The following is a 7,170-nucleotide window of genomic DNA, read 5'->3' as shown; positions in this document are numbered from 1 at the left end:
GATTTTCTATGATTTTTATGATGTTTCCCTATGAACCCATGTAATTCCCATTTTTCTCAAATTTGATGATATGATGTGGGTCTTTGTTGATGAAAGAGGAATTTTATGAATTAATGCATGAGGTGATAGAATCATATAAATTATAATGAAATCCATGTCTAATTCTTGAATCCTAGATGTGGTGATTGAAAGTAGGCTTTTAGCCTCAAGGAGGCAAAGTATGAGATTATGCATTTTCTATTAAATCTATGTAATTGTTTTAAGGATGCTTTGAGAGTAAAGTATCAATGTTGTTGTTGTTGTGTTGTTGAAAGGATGTTCTCATAAACATATATGTACATTGAAGTGAAATGTTTCTCACATCGTAAGGATTCTTAGGTTGAAAGGCTTTCTCACCTAACCGAGTCAAAGGCTAAAGAGCCATTATAAATAGATACTACAAGAAAACTGTGAATTACCTAGGGAAGTTACTTGGGGATTTTGTCCGCAGATATTTCCTTCAGATTTTCATGGCAAAATATAAAATCTCTAAATTCTATAATATATTACCAGCGAAAACTATTTTCCCAAGAACATTCGTGGTTAAATTTGGCGCCATTTTGTGCAAAAATATTACCTAGGGAATTATGTGGGAAATTTATCCCCAAAAATTATTCTCATAGGTAAATCTGCAAGTAAATTACCAAAATAAATTCCATTGTTTATTCCTCGAATAATTCCCAGGTAAATCTACCTACGAATTTAGTTAGAGATAGTTATATGTGAATTTACCTAGAGATTTTCTTACTTGGGGATTTATCTAAGGATTTTAATCTGTGAATTTCGCAGGAAATTTTTTCCTAGGGATTTACCTAAGGATTACATTACTTGGAAAATTATACGGGGATCTTTTTATTTGCGGATTCAAATGGAAATTTCTTTTTGGGGATTTACCGAAGAATTTTATTTAATAATAAATATGAAATTACTTGGGTACTTCAAAAATTTACTTGAAAAAATACTTGGAATTTGGATTCTAGAAATTTCACTTAGTATTTAATCTTAGAAAATTTATTTGTGGATTTTTTACAAGAAAAATATTTTGAATATTGAGTTGTGCAGATTTAAAAAGCTTTTATAAACTTTTAATGTCATTTTAATATATATTAATTATTTATATTTAATAATAACTAGGTTATAAAAAATAGAAAGTAATATCCGCATGTAATATTCTTACTCTAATAAGGAGTCGAGAAGAAAAGGTTTAAAACAACAATATACATAGACATATATAAGCCATAAGCATCGGGCAATCCCTCATTCTGTGACCACCTTTACCACAACCATTCGTGCCGGCTAGGCACTTACCCTTATGATTTCTTCCACACTTAGCACAATCCGGCCATAGACACCTATTACTCCCTTCATGAAACTCAGGGTTAGACACCCTCTCTTTGCTAAACCTAGGTGGAGTCTTGGAAGAACCTTGTTCGAAAAACCTTTGTTGAGATCTAGGACGACCATGTCCATCGAACTTTTCATGAGAGGAATTATCATTTTCAATCTTATACCTGTCTCTCTAGGGCTCTCTTTAAGTTTCTCTTCTTCAACCCGTTGGGCATGAATCATAAGGCTAGAAATATCCATATCATGATCAAGCATAGTCGTACGTCATTCTTTCACTACCAAATCGGACACACCCGACACAAACTTACTCATTCTTGACCTAGGGTCGGCCACTATAGATGGAGCATATCTCGACAACCAAATAAACATCCAAGCATATTTCTTAACACTCATGTTACCTTGCCGAAGGTTAATAAACGCAAGTACCATAGCCTATCTCATCTCCAGAGGACAAAACTTATCAAGAAAACCATTATTAAACCTTTCCCACTCCATGGGACCCGCTTGTACCGGCCTCGCTTCTTTCCATTGGTTGAACCAAATCTGAGAAACACCTTTCCATTGATAAGCGGCCAATTCCACCTTCTCTACCGGAGTCAGTCCCACAAAGTCCACCTCATCTATGAACTCTTGAGGATCTTCCTCCATCTTTGATCCATAAAATTTCGAAGTTTCTATCCCGGCTTGAGTCAACATTTGGAAAGCAAACCAAAACTCCGCTTCAGTCACTTGATCGGTCAAAGGATCAATCGGAATATGAAGAGCTTCAGGGGGAGCTCCTTGATCAACATTATCTCCCTCAATTCCTTTAGTGAAAGCTCCTTGAGTAGTCATGTCTTGTAGACCAGCGGGTAAGAATTAAGAAAAAGACCTTATAGAATTAAAATATATCGCACGACTTAAGAGTAATGAAGGAAGTGGAGTTTCCTAATCATCTTGTAGCCTCTCATTCATAAATATGGCACGATTCACACTCATGAAAAAGACTCTACTAGACGTGGCTTATGAGACATAATCCTAGGATCATTCTAAACTTTGTGCTCCGATACCAAGTATCTCACGACCCAGGGGTACCCCCTAGATGTAACTTGGCGTATAGAAACCCGAAGGACTCCATACAAGCCACTCAGTCCTCATAACATAAGAAATAGAACAATAAGAGAAACACATTTCAAGTCTAAAAAGTTTTCATAAAAGAAAGCGAAAGTCTAGACACTTTGTCTCATCATAGCCATCTATTACAATATCGAATGAAATTGGGCCTAGCCCATACAACATGTCCAAAAGTGAAAGTACATGAAAGAAACTAAACATAGGAAATCCTTCCTAGAACCATAAGGACTCACCAAGCTCGAGTAACAATCAAATCCAAGCTCTAGCCACAAAACTGACCACCTTAAGTATCGGACCCTACATTTGGGGAAAATGTAAGCAAGAGTATGAGTTAGTACAAAAATGCACTAAGTATGATAGTCATGCATAAAAACGTTTAAAACATGCAAAAAGGGACATTTCATTTCATGACATGCAATTTGCCAAGTTAAAACATCATATGAGAGAGCTGGAAAACATAAGTCATAATATCATCTTCAATGCAAGCTAGCATCGTCTTTAAAGCCTTTGGACACTATGAGATACTTCTTTAAGCATGTCTTAGTCCATTATTCTTTTGAACACTACGAGATACTTCTTTAAGCATGTCTTAGTTCATTAAAATCTTATTGTGGAAATAAGTCTTAACTAACATTGAGACCACGTGAGCTATCACATGATCCCCCGGTGTCTCCCACACTGAAAAGGGTTGGTCTACTTGCCTAAGGTAGAAGTGGTAAATCTTAGCTTAGGTGGATCCACTAGCTAATCAACCTATGTGGGCACATAGTTTGTGGGATACAGAGATTGCTACTAGAAACCCGGAATCAACTACGTAAAAGGTTTTCATCTCATGAGATATACTTGGGAAACTCGACCTCTACTACGTAAAAGGTTCCCATTCGAAAGCCGAACTCTACTACGTAAAAGCCTCCATCTCATATTCAAAATCCACTCGGTGCTAAGCATAACTTCCACAAGATAGTTTTCAAGTCTTGACTTAACTTTTCTTAAAATAGCTTCTTAGACCATGCCTCCACCAGAAAAGTGCAAATTACATGGGGATTTATTTGCGGATTTTATATGAAAATTCGCAGGTAACCTAGTTTCCTGCGGATTTTCCTGCCAAAAAAATCCGATGATAAAACCTTCGTAGGTAATTATTACCTGCATATTTTAAAATCCCCAAATAAATTACTTGGGAATTTTAAAACTACATATAAATTTCTGACAATTCACTTGCAAAAATATTAAAATTTCGCAAGAATTTTTTGGTAAAATTCTGTGAAAAAAAAAAGTTTTGCAGATTTTCATAGGAAATAAAAATCAAGAAAAAGAATAAAAACACCTCAAAAAATTCACGAATCGCACCAATCACCTTAGAATATCGATACGAATATAATATCATAATTTGACATTTTTTCGTGACTGCTCGAAAAATATCACAAATTTTAATTTGTAAACATCCGAAAAATAAAAAAAATTCTGAATCGCACCAGTCGCCTTAGAATATCAATACTAATAACATATCAAAATTTGACATTTTTTCGTGCCAGCTTCAAAAATATCAAAAAATTTAATTCGTAAACGTCTAAAAAAATATAAAAATAAAGCAAAAGACATAAAAAGACCTCAAAAAATTCCCGAATCGCACCCGTAAGCTAACAATAACGATACGAATAAAATATCAAAAAATTTAATTCGTAAACGTCCGAAAAATATAAAAATCAAGAAAAAGAACTAAAAACACCTCAAACAATTCCCGAATCACACCAGTCACCTTAGAATATCGATACAAATAAAATATCAAAATTTCACATCTTTTCGTGACTGCACGAAAAATATCAAAAAATTTAATTCGTAAACGTTCGAAAAATATAAAAATACAGAAGAAGACATAAAAATACCTCAAAAAAATCTGGAATCGCACCTGTCACCTTAGAATATCGATACAAATAAAATATCAAAATTTCACATCTTTTCGTGACTGCACGAAAAATATCAAAAAATTTAATTCGTAAACGTCCGAAAAATATAAAAATCAAGAAAAAGACATAAAAACACCTCAAAACATTCCCAAATTGCACCAGTCACCTTAGAATATCTATTCTAATAGGATATCAAAATTTCATATTTTTTGGTGGCTACACAAAAAAAATCAAAAAATTTAATTCGTAAACGTTCGAAAAATATAAAAATACAAAAAAAAAACATAAAACACCTAAAAAAATTATCGAATTGCACCTGTCATCTAAGAATATCGATACGAATAAAATATCAAAATTTTACATTTTTTCGTGACTACCCGAAAAATATTACTAATTTTAATTCGTATACGTACGAAAAATATAAAATCAAGAAAAAGACATAAATACACCTCAAAAAATTCCCAAATCGCACTTGTCAATTTTTAATATCGATACGAATAAAATATCAAAATTTCACATTTTTCTTCACTGTCCGAAAAATATCAAAAAATTGAATTCGTAAACGTTCGAAAAATATAAATATCAAGATAAAGACAAAAAAACACCTCAAAAAATTTATGTATCGCACCATTCTCCTTAGAATATTGATACGAATAAGATATCAAAACTACACATTTTTTCGTGACTGCCAGAAAAATATCAAAAATTTTAATTCGAAAACGTCCGAAAAAAATAAAATCAAGAAAATGACATAAAACCACCTCAAAAAAATTCTGAATCGCACCAGTCACCTTAGAATATCCATTCGAATAAGATATAACAATATCACATTTTTTCGTGACTACCGAAAAATATCAAAAATTTTAACTCGTAAACGTTCGAATAATAAAAAAATCAAGAAAAAGACATTAAAACACCTCAAAAAATTCCCGTATCACACCAATCACCTTAGAATATCAATACGAATAAAATATAAAAATTTCACATTTATTCGCGACTACCCGAAAAATATCAAAAATTTTAATTAGTAAACATCCGAAAATATAAAAATCAAGAAAAAGACATAAAGACACCTCAAAAAATCCCGAATCGCACTAGTCATCTAAGAATATCGATACGAATAAAATATTAAAATTTCATATTCTTTCGTGACTACCCGAAAAATCTCAAATATTTTAATTCGTAAACGTCCTAAAAATATAAAAATCAAGAAAAATACATAAAAACACCTCAAAATAATCTTTAATCGAACCAGTCACCTTAGAATATCGATACGAATAGAATATCAAAATTTAATAATTTTCGTGACTGTCCAAAAAATATCAAAAATTTTAGTTCGTAAACGTCCGAAAATATAAAAATCAAGAAAAAAATATAAAAACACATTAAAAATTTCTTGAATCGCACCAGTCACATTAGAATATCGATACGAGTAAAATAATAAAATTTCACATCTTTTCGTGACTACCAGAAAAATGTCAAAATATTTAATACGTAAACGTTCGAAAAATATAAAAATCAACAAAAAGACATAAAAACATCTCAAAAAATTCCCGAATCGAACCAGTCACCTTAGAATATCGATAAGAATAAAATATAAATAATTCACATTTTTTCGTGACTGCATAAATATAAAAAGCTTTAATTCGTAAAAGTCCTAAAAATATAAAAATCAAGAAAATGACATACAAACACCTCAAAAAATTCCCGAATCACACCAGTCACCTTATAATATCGACACGAATAAAATATCTAAATTTGATATTTTTTAGTAACTGATGAAAAATATCAAATATTTTAATTCGTAAACGACCAAAAAATATATAAATCAAGAAAAAGACATAAAAATACCAGAAAAAAATCTTGAATCGCACCTGTCGGATTATAATATCGATACGAATAAAATATCAAAATTTCACATATTTTCGTCACTGCTCGAAAAATATCAAAAAATTTAATTCTTTAACGTCCGAAAAATATAAGAATCAAGAAAAAGACATAAAAACACCTCAAAAAAATTCCCGAATGCACCAGTCACCTAAGAATATTGATACGAATAAAATATCAAAATTTTAGATTTTTTCGTAACTAAAATTAAAATATCAAAAAATTTAATTCGTAAACGTTCGAAAAATATGAAAATCAAGTTAAAGACATAATAACACCTCAAAAAATTCTCGAATCACACCAGTCACCTTAGACTATCGATACGAATAAAATATCAAAATTTCTCATTTTTACGTGACTTCCCAAAAATTTCAACAAATTTAATTCGTAAACGTCCGAAAATATAAAAATCAAGATAAAGACATAAAAATCTACTCAAAAATTTCTGAATCGCAACTGCAACCATAGAATATCGATACGAATAAAATAACAAAATTTGAAATTTTTTTGTGACAGCCCGAAAAAATCTCAAAAATTTAAATTTGTAAACGTCAGAAGAATATAAAAATCAAGAAAAAGACATAAAAACACCTCAAAAAATTCTCAAATTTGCACCAGTCACCTTAGAATATCGATATGAATGGGATATCAAAATTTGACATTTTTTTGTGACTGTCCAAAATATATCAAAAAATTTAATTCGTAAACATCCGAAAGATATAAAGATCAAGAAAAAGACATAAAAAAAACATCTAAAGAAAATTCCCGAATGGCACCTACAACCATAGAATATCAATACGAATATAATATCAAAATTTGGAATTTTTTCGTGACTACCCAAAAAATATCAAAAAATTTAATTCGTAAACGTCCAAAA

This window comes from Solanum tuberosum, unplaced genomic scaffold, assembly GCF_000226075.1.
Source record: "Solanum tuberosum cultivar DM 1-3 516 R44 unplaced genomic scaffold, SolTub_3.0 scf00094, whole genome shotgun sequence".
In the NCBI taxonomy this organism is placed as follows: domain Eukaryota; kingdom Viridiplantae; phylum Streptophyta; class Magnoliopsida; order Solanales; family Solanaceae; genus Solanum; species Solanum tuberosum.
The sequence above is the reverse complement of the archived record's forward strand: the minus strand, read 5'-3'. Positions refer to the sequence as shown.